Source organism: Malaclemys terrapin, chromosome 1 (assembly GCF_027887155.1).
Source record: "Malaclemys terrapin pileata isolate rMalTer1 chromosome 1, rMalTer1.hap1, whole genome shotgun sequence".
Classification (NCBI taxonomy): domain Eukaryota; kingdom Metazoa; phylum Chordata; order Testudines; family Emydidae; genus Malaclemys; species Malaclemys terrapin.
The window spans coordinates 100,854,195-100,865,747 of NC_071505.1; the positions used below are offsets into that span (position 1 = coordinate 100,854,195).

Below are 11,553 nucleotides of genomic sequence, written 5' to 3' on the forward strand. Positions count from 1 at the left end.
ATACGTTGTGAATGGTTTTCTCGTCTATCTCCCACTCGTGGTCCCATGGGAAGCGTCTGCTCAGTTCGTCCGCTGTGGTGTTCATGATTCCGGGAAGATAAGCAGCTGATACCCGGATGTTGTTCACAATGCACCAATTCCAGAGCTTCATAGCCTCTGTGCACAGCGAATGGGAACGAGCTCCGCCCTGCCTGTTTATGTAAAACATGCAAGCAATGTTGTCCGTCATTATGCGTACGTGATGATGTTTGATTAGTGGCAGGAAGTGACGGCACGCGTTGCGAATGGCTCGAAGTTCTAGTACATTTATGTGCAGGGAGGTCTCGGTTGGTGACCATAGTCCCTGTACTGTGTGATGAGACATATGTGCACCCCACCCTGTCATAGATGCATCGGTGGTCAGAATGCGTGATGGAGCCTGTTGAAGAAACGGGACTCCAGAACAAAGGTTGGAGTGGACGGTCCACCAACGTAGCGAGTCTTTGACTGGAGTAGGCAGGGAGAGAGTCTTGTTTAAAGAATGCATATTCGGTTTGTAAACCGTTGCCAGCCACGCTTGGAAGCACCTCATGTGTAGGCGTGCATTCTGGACGACAAAAGTGCACGAGGCCATGTGACCTAGTAGTTGCAGGCAGTCTCGGGCAGTTACCTGAGGGCTGTTGCGAATAGTTGTGGTCAGTTGTTTTATGGAATTGTAGCGATCGGGTGGGAGCGATGCTAGCCCGGTCCGAGAGTCGAGGTCTGCGCCTATGAACTGAAGGTGCTGGGTGGGGCGTAATGTGGATTTGTCTTTGTTTATTTGTAGGCCGAGAGAAAGAAAGCACTCGACTGTGAGTCGTGTGAACCGGAGCGCCTCGTCGAATGTTGAAGCTTTGAGGAGGCAATCGTCGAGGTACAGAAATATTATTACCCCTTGTCTCCTGAGGTGAGCAGTGACTACAGCTAGAAGTTTGGAAAAAGCACGGGGGGCTGTAGATAGTCCGAAGGGGAGTACCCTGTATTGGAAATGTGTGGAACCAAGGGTAAATCGGAGGAAACGTCTGTGGGCCAGATGTATAGTGACGTGGAAATAGGCATCTTGTAGGTCGAGGGCAGAAAACCAGTCGCCCTGCTCCAGCGCTGGGATTATGGTATTGAGGGTCACCATCTTGAACTTTTGCTTTTTGATGAATCTGTTGAGCCGCCTGAGATCGAGGATTGGTCGCCATCCCCCATTTTTCTTCTCCGTTAAGAAATAATGGGAGTAAAAACCCTTCCCTCTGTGTCGCTCTGGCACGATTTCTACTGCTCCCAGATGAAGGAGATGTTGCACCTCTTGGAGGAGTAGCTGCTCGTGAGAAGGGTCCCTGAAGAGGGACGGGGAGGGTGGGTGGGTGGGAGGTAAGGAGAGGAAGGGGATGACGTATCCAATTGTAACTACCTCTAAGACCCACTTGTCGGAGGTAATCTTCCTCCATTGTTGGAAAAAAGGTCGTAGGCGGTGTCCAAAGATTGGTGTGCCAGCTGAAGTGAGGGCATTGCTTTCTAAACCCTCGACCAAGTTTTCAAATCTGCCTATTAGCTGGTGGGGGTTGAGGCGCCCCTGTAGAGTTTGGGCGACGTCGCTGGAATCTTGGTCGTGGACGTTGCGGCTGTTGCTGTTCCTGCGGTCTATGGGAAGGCTGTGTAAATGCGGGATAACGTGGCCGGTGGTATGGTTGGTATCGATATTGTCGTCTTCTTGCCGTAGGTGTCTGGAGACCTAAAGACCGGAGGGTTGTTCTGGAGTCTTTCATTGAATGAAGCACTTCATTCGTGTTAGCAGCAAAGAGTTTGTCACCGTCGAAGGGAAGATCTTCAATTGTGTTCTGAACTTCGCGAGGAAAAAAGGAAGAGGAGAGCCATGAGCCCCGTCGCATGACTATCGCTGTAGCGGTAGATCTTGCCGCTGTGTTGGCTACATCGAGGGCTGCTTGGAGAGCGGTGCGTGAAATGGCTTGGCCCTCAGAAACTATAGCTCTGAACTGTTGTTTTCTTTGTTCTGGAATGTCATCAATAAAGTCCATTAACTTATAGTTTTTATGGTCGTATTTTGCCAGGACTGCAGTATAATTAGCTATGCGAAATTGGAGGGTGGAGGATGCATAGACCTTGCGACCAAACAGGTCCAGTCGTTTGTTATCCTTGTTAGGTGGGGCAGAACGAGAATACTGTTGTCTGGCCCTCTGGTTCGCAGCGTCCACTACCAATGAGTTTGGTGCTGGGTGGGTAAAAAGGAATTCAGAGTCCTTTGGAGAAATAAAATACTTCTTGTCCGCTTGCTTGCAGGTAGGTAGGCTTGTCGCTGGAGTCTGCCAGATGGACTTAGCGGGTTCTAAAAGGGCTGCGTTAATTGGAAGTGCCACTCTGGAGGAAGAAGGGGGCTGTAGGATGTTCGTTAGCTCATGCTGTTGTTTGGGAACCACTTCCAAGTTAATGTTCAGGTCACTAGCAACTCTCTTAAAGAGGTCCTGGAATTTTGTATATTCATCAGAGGGAGTGGGAGGAAGGGGAAGTAATGCTTCCTCCGGTGCTAACTCCGGATCTGTTGGACCAGGAGAAGGGCTAGGTTTATCCTGGGAACGTGGCTGTGTTGCCAGGCGTCTCGTGTCACTAGCATATGCATTAGGAGACGGCACTGGATCAGTGTTGCGCCTGGTCGAATGGCCACGGGGCATGTGTTCCCGAGGGTATGATGTCCATGGCGTCCAGTATTGCCATGGTGGCGGGTAGGGCATAGGTGGTGCCATCCAGGGGTTCATCCCCCAAGGGGCAGGGTCCTGAGAATGGGATGAGGTAGTATTTCCATAGCCCTTATTGCTCTGGGTCCGGGGCTGGGAGTCATGATATGGGGAAAAAACTCCCTGTGGATCTGCTTCCTCCTCACTGGAGGAAAACTGCTCAGATCCTGACTCAGGCATCGAAACAGAATATGCATTCATGAGCGGAGACTGCAAGGTAGGTGATACTAGCAGATCAGCTGTCTGGGTAAAATGAGTGAAAGCAGCTCCTGCGGGAGACGAAAGCTGAGCCGACAGAGGCTGCTGCACAAGAGCATTCCTGCGATCGGGGCTTCTGGCTGTGATCGGTGTGTCAGAATGCCCCGCAGGCGTCGGTGCCGCGGTCGGTGCCGGGCGAGAAATGTCGGGCTGCCTCGGGTGAGGCGTGCTGTAGAATGTCGGCACCATCTCATTCGCGGTGCCGAACGGTGCCGTCCCTGAGGCAGGCAACTGGAAGCCTGATGCCTCGGCACCGGAGCTTCTCGGCGGCGCTGAAGCCTCAGGCGGCTTTTGCGCTGTTCTGGAGGAGCCTGGCTCGTGAAAATTGCTGAGGCGAGGAATCACAGGCAGAGAGATCATTGATCTGCCTGGAGAAACTTTATGCCTCATAGTCTTGCTCGGTGAGGAAAGGTGCCCCTTTTTCGTAGGCTTCTTGAGCTTTTTTGAGGGGGGGGGGGCTGTGTCGGGTAGCGGAGCCGGCTTCAATGCCTGGGTCTGAAACTGACCCGATAGATTTTTGAAGCAGGAGCAGTTTGAGTTTAAGCTCCCTGTCTTTCCGTGCCCTGGAGCTGAGTTTACAGCAGTGGGCACATTTTTGGGGAATGTGAGCTTCCCCCAAACATTTTATACACTTTGAGTGCCCGTCCGATGACGGGATAGCTTCCTTACAAATAGCACAGCGCTTGAAACCGGTGGAGCCCGGCATAGCCGCGGCTGACAGGAAAATTTTTTTTTTTTTTTTTTTTTTAAGATAAACTGGGTAAGTAACTATTTTAACAGAGAAAACTGACAGAAAAAACTGGTTTCTAAAGGATAATTAAGGCAATAGTGAAGGATTCTCTAATGAGTCTGCTGAGCTCCGTCTCAGGCCGGGGACGGTTGAGAAGGAACTGAGGAGACCGGCCACGCATGCGTTCTATTACCCTAGAGTCACAGCGGGGGGGTAGATTCTGAGCATGCGTGGCCGCTATGAGTACTGCTGCAAAAATCTCCGGGCGAAGGCGCAGGGACGCACCAACACCTGTAGTGGAGCACCCACAGGGACATCTCTCGAAGAAGAACCTAGGTTTAAGCTATGAACTTTTTAATATGCTCTGTTTCAGAGGAGAGAAGAGGTTTGGCCTCTAATTTTAAGACTGATTACCTGACTGACTAGTGGCAGTATATGTTGTACCCCCTGTAGTTCAGATGCTGCATATGGCAGCCGGTCAAGCTACTACTAAGAGCAAAAGTCTTGCAAATTTGTGCATGAGAACAAATTGAAAAATTATCTTTCCTAACATTATTAAAAACACACATGATATGGCATAAAACTTTACAGAGTGCTAAGATTCCAGGGCTTATGCACCAGGAAATGCTCCTGAGGGACAATCTTGGGCTGCCAGAATGCCTTGGAGGAAATGAGTTCCTGGAGAGGAAAAGCAAAAAGGGAGGAGGAGGGGAGGAATGGTAGGCTTATTTCATGAAAACATGGTTATGCCCTTTAATTTAATACAGGAAAAGCTATAGGCCAAACTCTGCATTTGTTAAATTGAGCAAAACTCCCACTGAAGTCAACAGGAGTTTTGCTCAATTAAAAACCACAGAATTTGACCCACTGTGATTGAAGCAATACAGATATTTAAGAACTACACAATTGTTAGTATCCATAGAGAATCTTTAAACTTCTCCAAATTCCCTACACCAATAGAACTGTTAAATATATTAGGAGAGAAAGAAGGGTGGAAAAATAGGGAGTTTTACCACTGACTTAAGTGGGAGCAGGAGCAGGCCCAGGGTTTCCATAACGTAAGTATATATATATTCATAACTGGGAATGTTGTTTGATAGGTTAAATGGAAACAATGTTTAAAAGTTATGATGATGGAAAAAATATTGCAGAAAATGTGAAAAAACTCCCTTTCAATGGCTAAATAAAGCCATCAAAAGCCTCATATTTTACAAAATAAGAAGATAGTGGTCCATGGGGTAAAGGAGACACGACACAGACAATGACACTTTGGACTGTGTGTTACTTAGCAAAAAATCAGGATTACTTTCATCTGGATGTGACAAATTACTCCAACAGTGAATCGAAGACTCCATGCCTTTCATTACAATGAAGCATGTGATAGCTACACACAATTAGGAAAAGAAAAAGGGTAAATTCCGATTGGTCTGGTAAAATGATCATTTATGTAAAAATCAGGGGTGAAAAAAAAGTTTCTTCCAGAAGACTATATCTTACTGTTGCCTGCATCCTGGCTCTAACCTGAATGTGCATCCAGGAGGAGTATTTAACTGGCCAAACCTCAGATACTTATAGAATGCTGGGATTGTGCAAACAGCAAGGGTGGGGAGATGGAATGGGTATACACTAGTTTTCTAATGACTATAAAATGCATAGATTGTGTAGTATTTAAAATCTTGACTGCATTGAAAACCTTGATAAGCCTGCCTTGTTTTTTTCAATTCCTCCTTAAAAATGTTTTGTCATTCTTATTTGTTTTGATATACAAGCCTGATCTCATAGACATATATACTTTATGTTCTTCTATATACTGCAATTCATATAAAGGAATCTTTAAGTGTTTCTCCTAGTCAGCTCTCACTAGTATGGATGTAGTCTCATTCCTTAATGACTATTCAAATCTCTTTATGCATAGGTGTTAAAAATTGGTAATAAATGGGATTAAAAACATCTTACCATATTTCTTCTAGGGCTGAGATCCTTGGTCACAATGAAATTGCCTTGGGCTATGTCTACATTAACCTGCTGTTCAGACTATGGGGGGTGGTGGCAAATAGTAGTGCACATCAAAGTGCTGCACTGTGATTCCCCCATGTGGATGCTACAGGTGCAAACTAATAGGTTCCTTGTTCACATTTGTACTACGTTAATGCAAAATAGGGACCTTTTCATTTGTGCCCACAGTATCCACATATTACAGCACAGCACTTTGGTGTACACTGCTATTCACACCCCCAAAATCCAAACTGTGGAACAGTGTAGACGAGCCTTTAAAAAGAGACTGGATTAAAAACTGAGTGAGAACTTCAACATTTAGCCCTTACTGATATATTAACAGTTGGAGTAAATAAACCCATGCCAGAAACCTTTTGTCTGGTTTTCCCATTTGGAGTTCACATTCTTTCCCATCTTTCACTATCCTCTTTATCTGGGGGAACGTACTGTACAGGAGACCTTTAGTAAGTCATTAAGAATGCAAACACAGTGTGAAATATGATGACAGATCTTTATCCTGAGAGGCTACAAATAATTCAGGAGCCAGAAAATTTTCAGAAAAGACACTAGTTAGAAAAAGGATATTGCTGGAAAAAGGAAATAATTGAGGGAGAAATACAGACGGCTTCAGTCAATAGTTCATCTGAATTTTTACAACACTTAAAAAGAGAAAGAAAAGAGTCGCAGAATTCTGTAAGTGGTAACAAGTAAAGCTGAAATTTGCAAAAGGGCCTACAGGGAAATAGACACCTAAGTTTCATTGAAGGTCAAGGTGAGGAAAGTGCTCAACTCACTTAAGCCCCTTGGAGAGTCCCAACCTTCCATCCAAATCTTGCAATGAAGTGTGCACCTTCAATTCCCTGAAATTGATTGGGGTCAGGCCAAACAAATCAGATTTTCTGAGCATCTAGGGGGGCTGGAACCTAACAGAGCCTCTCAAACCTCCCAGGGACAAATGTTCAGAAGTGATTAGAATTTTAGGTCTCAGTACCTTGAAAATTACATACAGCTACTTTTTTGCAACACTTAGCCAGCTTAGTGAAAACAAGCCATGAAAGAGACACAGTAATCATTCACATAAGCAAAGGATGCATTGACATTATGTAGACAAACACTTCACCGGTTTCAAACCTTGTTGGATCTCTTTCCAAAGGCATCTGTCTCAATCAATACAAAGGATTTTTGAAAACAAGCAGCAGTTTGTATTTCTAGGTTTAATAAAGATCACACAGCTGCCAGTGTACAGTACCATTAATGCTGTTCAGAAGCATGCATGGCTCTATCGATGTGTAGTTACTATTATCATCACTCCTGCTCGCTTTATCATAAGTGACAATGGAGCAAGTAATGAAGGAGGAGTGTAAGGTCAGTCAGTTCTCATATGTGCCACTCTTTCTACACTAACTCCTGCTGGTGCCCATTTTTATTAGTTTGTTTTAATGTGTTGATCATTCTGAGCATTTTTTTTCCCCGAATTGGCACTCTTTTTAGTCATTCAACAAAAGTTTCAACTCTTCTTTTTTTATAAACTTCATGAAATAGTAAAGCAACAAAAATCCCCACTTCAATACACAAATATAAGAACAGCGAGGTAAAGCAAAAGCTCCTGGAACAATGGCTTCTAAATAGTAGAGGACTGCTGTATGATGTCAGAATCCTACTGTAGCTTTTAGCGACCATGTTGGATGTAGTAAAACCTAGCATGCCTCATTCATTTTCTAGCATACATAAAAATTAGAGATGCTTAGAAACAGGAAGGGTTAGAATTTTGAAAAGCCTCCCTTATACTGTGGCTCAGAAAATCCCAAACCAGAGGTGTATTCAACCTCTGTTCCATTTTATCTGAACCACCACCATTTGGGGGTTGGATAAGTAGTTGTAGTTCTAGCTGCAGCATCTCTCTATTTAAAATCTTAAAATAAAATTAAGAAAAAGAGATGAAAATCCTGCTGCTAAGTAGAATTTATTTAAAGAGATGTTCGACCAACATAAAGTATTTCCATGATGGAAGATCCCTTCTATTATTTTTACCTATCTTGCTCAACCCATCTTTGAAAACATTCCAGCCCCAAGTTTTAATTTTGCAAACCAATGAAATTCTGTTAGAAGAATAAGTTTCTAGACCAATGTCCTTGAACACACTTTGATGATGAAGACAAGTAACCAGCTGCTGCTTCACAGATGCTGAGAAAGCTTGGAACAAAAGAGACTGATTGTAATGATACATTGCAAAAGCTGTAGCAGCAGAGTACTTCTGTACAAGACAGCCTTCCTGTTAAATCAAAGGTCAAGCAGAGACTCTTCCTGTTGTTCTATGACAATTATAGGTTCCTAATATCTTAAACTGGCTCCAGGGTTTCTGACTAAACTCAAAAAGAAATTAAAAGGCAGCAGTTTACAGAGAAAACATGAGCTAAGACTTCTGTGTTAATATGGATGCTATTCAGCTCGCTGGTAGGAAGTATGAACTGCAATTAGATAGTGTCCAAGTAGAGATTTTTATTTTATTTGAAATTACGTCTAGCGATCCTATTTTTCCCTAATGTTTGCTGATTAAGAGAAGTTTGCAATGACAGCCACATGTTTTATTTTTAAACAAAGCTCGCTTCTTCACCTGACCAGGTCTGCTTAAGCTTTCAAGCAGTAATAAGTGCATATTTTTAACAATGAGAATAATTGACCATTAGAACTTACCACAGGTTGCAGTGGATTCTCCATCACTAGCAATTTTTAAGTCAAGATTGATTTTTTTCTTTAAAAAAAAAAAAATAGTTCGCCCACAGCTGTTGGACTTGAAGCAGGAATTAATTCAGGAAAGCCCTATGGCCTGTGTTATGCAGGAGGTCAGATCAGATCATAACGATCCCTTCTGGCCTTAAAAATCTATGAATCCACTGAGACAGTTTTTGTCTCCTTGCTGCTTTTCTTTGTGTTATACTGAGCTTGTAGTTAGTTACATGCATGGAAACTGAGTGACCTTTTCACCTCTAAAAGTGGCTATTCCAAACCTGGTCCCAATTGCTGCTTATGCTGCACTTGTTCTATGAAGAAATAGAGGCCTTCAGTTCTCCAGGTCATTCAACTGAATTCTCACACAAAATATTAAAGTCAGAGATATGCTGGGGCAGAAAGGTCCCAACAGTTCACCGGCTTTGCTGACCACTTACTAGCTGCTTCTCATGTGCAAAACAAGTACATCCATATAGGAACCTGGCAAAGTTCTACACATGAATGCTAAAAGGCAAAACATGTTGATGGTAACCTGTCCTTCAAGACAAATCTATTTTAAAATACTTCCTTTTCCACAAACCAGTTTCTTTAGCTAAGTTTTTAGATGAAACAGAAGAAGACCCCCGTTAAAGAACAGAAGACTATACAATCCGTTTTCATACTATTTGATATTTTTCATTTTTGAATGTTGCGGAGGGAAGATTGTAGCAGTTCTGTGTTCTTGGTGATTACTGTGCTTTTATTATGGGAAAGGGTGCTCCGAGCATGGGGATAAAGGGTCCTAGTGTGTATGATTTCCAAATCAAAGTAAACAACAAATAAATACTAAATTGTGAGGCCATGCACAAAATTATGAAAGACACTAAGTCTAGCAGTCATGTTCTGATGCTTGGAAGGGTTATTTAAACATCGTGATTCCTTTCTGGCTAAAGAGCAAACTTAAAAAATTATTTCTATTGGCACACAAATTAAAATCAGAAGAACTTGCAAATATAAGTCTGAATACATAAGGAATATCATTAAATTTATTATTTATAGAGCATCATAATTGTGCATGCAGCATAAGATGTAATAGAAGACAATGTCCCTGCCAGAAAACAACTTACAATCTAAGTCCACTTGTGGGAGGAGAGCCTTATTTAATTCATAAAAAAACAAATGAAGATAGCCATGACTGAGTTACTGCAGAATCTTTTTACCATTACCCTTTTCTTTCCTCAACCTCACTCCCCACCCTACCCTTATTTATTACTCACATTCAGAGAGTCACATCAAAAATTAGATTGTAAGTAAACTTGACATTTTATTTGTTCTGTAGAGTGCCTAGCACACTTTTGAGTGTTATTTAAATAAGAAAGCGGACAGGAGAATTATAGGATGAGCATTAAATCACTCAGTGCTCTTGCCGTGATTATTAAGTGAGTGTCAAATTTCAGGAACTTTGTGTGCATTTTTTAAAGAAGTAATCTCTTTATAAATGGCGTATTTATCATTAAGATATTTGTCCCTATCCAGCCCCATTGCTTAGATGCCACACTCAGAAGAAAACAAAAATGCCTACAGTATTCCTACTTAAAACTTTGCTGCATTCCAAACAGAAATTTTGAAGACTAACCATGGATATTTGTATAGCTCTGCAGTGGAGCTACATCCTTTTCTATGGCTTGTTTGCTGCACAGAACTTTGACCATGGCAACAGAAACCAATAGTGCCCAATCCCATTGAAACCAATAGTAAGACCCTCAAATTCCAAAAGGCAGGAAGCACAAGCCAGACTCAGAAAGTCCCCAAAGTTCTTGAGAACAACATCTAGGCATTCACAGTTCATGGAGGCACCTGCCAGGGCTCAGGGCTTCTGCGCCACTCCTGCTAACGCCCTAAGCCCCAGCAGGCATGCCCCATGTGGCTGAAGCTCCGAGATCCCTCTCCTCACTGGGCAGAAGCCCCTACCTCACCACCCTGCTGCAAGGCAGAGGTCCCGAACTCCCCCCTCCCCAGTCTGGTAGGTGGAGAATGGGGGAGGGATGTGGGGGGGCTCCACCAGCTTCACTTTAACTGTAAAAGAGCTGCATGCAGATTATGATCCACAGTTTGGCACCCCTGCTCTATGGGCTATTTTAAAGCCTGTGGCAAGCTGACTTCCCTATGCCCGCTTGTGGCACACTGTGGCAGTGGTTCCACCTCCATTTCCCTCTTCATCCCAACAATAGCCCCGCGAGAGGCCTACCTTCCCTCAGCGAGGCCCTCCCAAGCAGCAGTCTCAGTGTTGCCAACCCTTGTGATTTTTCTGTGAGTGACAAGTTCTGGCTGGAGCTGGGACTGGAGCTCAGACTCACAAGGACTCCAGAAGCTCCAGCCCTCAAGCGAATTTGAGTCCCGCCTGGGGACTGGCTGCTGCCCAACTTGCCCATCTCCTGGGACAGAGCAACCCATCAGTGCTGTCACAGAAAGAGCTCTCTCCCTCATCCCGTCCCCTCAGCAACCCCAAGCCATTCTCTGGGGCCTCGAGGACAGAAAGAGCCCAGCAGATCAGGGTAGCTCTGCCCCCTCCTCTCCTGTGAGCAACAGAGTCGGCTCCTCCCGTTTCCCCCCTTACAAACTCTGTCCAGGAAGAGGGAAATGGGGGATGAAGGTCCCCTGGAGCTGCCCCTCATCCTGAATGGGGGGAAGGGGATGCAGCTGCAGCCCCCAGGCCTAGAAGAGGGGGTGAAGAACTCTCAGAGGAGCAGAGGTGAGGGCAAGGGCTCACCTGATTGCAGGCTTGGGGGTGCAGAACTGATGGAGATGGGAGCATGACTGATGCAAGTACTGGGGAACAGGATTGATGTGGAGGTGGGGGGGGACATGCTTAATCGATGGGCAGATGTGGGGGGGTGAGAGCTACTGCAGCAGGGGCCAAAAATCACCTTACCCCAGAAATTTGAGAGAATTGGCAAAACTAGCTGTCATGTACACACATATATTGGGGATGGCCAGGGAGAGATCAAAAATCAAGACTGGCCAAAAAACCCACATATCATCTGTTTAAAACACACGCGCGCACACACTTTTGGGGGTTTGACTCATGATTTGGGATTTCTT

General features: G+C 44.5%; 1 long non-coding RNA gene across 1 annotated transcript; it reads left to right on the plus strand.

Annotated features, from left to right (window-relative positions):
* The first annotated feature begins 219 nt into the window (after positions 1-219).
* LOC128830449 (uncharacterized) lies at positions 220-2,054 on the plus strand. Its single transcript, XR_008443581.1, has 2 exons — positions 220-892; positions 1,730-2,054. It is a non-coding gene; the product is annotated as an uncharacterized LOC128830449 (long non-coding RNA).
* The last annotated feature ends 9,499 nt before the right edge of the window (positions 2,055-11,553 follow it).